The sequence below is a fragment of the Cucurbita moschata genome, unplaced genomic scaffold (assembly GCF_002738365.1).
Source record: "Cucurbita moschata cultivar Rifu unplaced genomic scaffold, Cmos_1.0 Cmo_Scf00068, whole genome shotgun sequence".
Classification (NCBI taxonomy): domain Eukaryota; kingdom Viridiplantae; phylum Streptophyta; class Magnoliopsida; order Cucurbitales; family Cucurbitaceae; genus Cucurbita; species Cucurbita moschata.
Window position 1 is genome coordinate 1,052,981 of NW_019268584.1, and position 2,282 is coordinate 1,055,262.

A 2,282-nucleotide genomic window follows, 5' to 3' on the forward strand; every position below is an offset into this window, starting at 1 on the left:
GCAAATTTCAGCCTATTAAGGAGACTAATTTTATTCTTTTGTAGTGCACGTTGCCACATAGCTATCTTGTTCATCCTTATTTGCATGTGGTTGTATTTTATTTAAATGTTGAACTCCAGCTATCTTGTTCATCCTTATTTGCATGTGGTTGTATTTTATTTAAATGTTGAACTCCTTCTCATGCAACTACACGCCAAAGCACCAACACCAAGAATTCTTTTTTAAGAAAAAGATCCAAATCAATCCTAAAAGATTCGCCAACCAAAAAAAAAAAAGAAATCTGGAGGAAAAAGAGAAATGAAAAAAAAAAATTATTGTGCAGTTTGCAGAAAAATGGGTAAGCTAGAAATGAGTAGTAAGCAAGCTGGGTGGTGCAAGAAGAGCTGTTGTACACTCTACATCAGCAAGTGGACAGACTGCACAAATTACAGTAGTAGTCTGTGCAAGAAAAGACAGTAGAGTCAACAACTAGACAGTGTAGTCAGTAGCTGGGCAGTACAGTCTACAAATGGGTAGTTTGGTAGCAATAGAGACAGTATAGGCATATATTCAGATAGTCTGCTAACTAGTGAAGCATCCCTTGAGAGCTAAACCAAGAGTTGCACAAGAAAGGTATAGAGTCAATTATATAGCAGCTTCTTCAACCAAAAACATCACACAACTCTTCCAAATCACCTTCAAACGTAAACTACAATCATGACACTGAGAACTAGAGGGAAGCAAGTTGTGTAAGGGAGCTTGAAGGTGCAACGTCGACACAATGGGAAGATATAGAAACACTAGCAAGAGTACGAGCATCAAGCTCATTCAAACAAAAGGCGGTGCGAGGAATGAGATAAATGCAACAAGATGAGTTAGAAGAGATAAACCAAGTCTCCTTCCTCACTAGCCCGGGATCGAAAAGAAAAAAGGGAAGGGAAAGAACAAAATGAGGAACCATACAACACAAATAGAAAGATTTGCAACCGAGAAGGCATACAACAAGTACGAGCTCCTCAGTTCAAAAGAAATGTTGTTGGAAAGAAAGTTCCCTATAATATATCCTACATTTCTTGAATCCTTTCTAAACGCCATCACCGACTTTGGATGAGAGATGTTCTGTCACCACAGAGAGCAAGCTATAGTGCCTATAGTGAAGGAGTTTTACACACATGTTGATCAAGTAGAAGGGTACACAACAACAATGAGAGGAAAAATGGTTGATTGGAGTCCTAAAACTATCAACCAACTGTTTCACCTACAATCTTTTGAGCACACCACCTTTAACAAAATGGTACTAGCTCCATCGGATGAGCAGCTTGAAATAGCCGTGGAGATGATAGCCATTGGAGGAGTACAGTGGCAGATCCCAGAGGAGGAGCAAGAACTATAGTAGCCGCAGACCTCAACATGGAAGCAAAAGTTTGAGCTGCCTTCATAAAGACCAACCTACTGCTCACCCCACATGATACTACATTGTCTGCTGATAGAGTTTTGCCGATGTATGCAATCATGACTAATTTAAGTATTGATGTGGGCAAGATTGTAGAGGATGAGATTGTCAAATGTGCAACTAAGAGGGTGAGAACCATGTTGTGCCTAGAAGTGGCACTACCTTTTGATGAGGAAGAAGAAAAACTCGAGACAAGAAATCTGATGGATTACATAGAAACCCATAAGGAAAACCTGAGTTGTGGTAATAGAAGGAAACAGTAGTGCAGTAGAAAATATAAATCGAGGGAGGAGGGAATAGATAAAGTCTTAAGGACCAAGTCTAGAAATTGAGCATTTTTCAAAGTTTTTTCGAAGAGATTTTTACCGAATGGAGCACAGAGAATCATCACATGTGGTATTGGAGGAAGGGGAACACTTCCTCTAACCCAAGAGAGAAAGGTGGGTGTTAATGAGAGGAAGTACAATTAATTAATGGGCAGGTGAGATTAATGGAGTTTTCTCCATCCTAACAATGACTTTAGTGAAGCCATTAATGTGATATGTTTGCTATGTTCATGATGTTATAATAATAAACAATAGGGTTAAAATGTTTAAGAGCATTGGATCATGGCAAACATGATAATCTCCTTTGATTAATCACGAACTACCAACATGAAGACATGCATGGTCACTTTTGATTTTATTTCCCAACCAATAATTGACAACATTAGTTTTTAAGATTTAGACCACTTCGTAAACAAAACCATTCCTAACACTTTTTTTTAATAATACATAAATCTTTAAAAGTTACATGGAAATTAAATTTTTAGTTCTTGAGATTTGATATTTAAATATTTACAAATTGAATA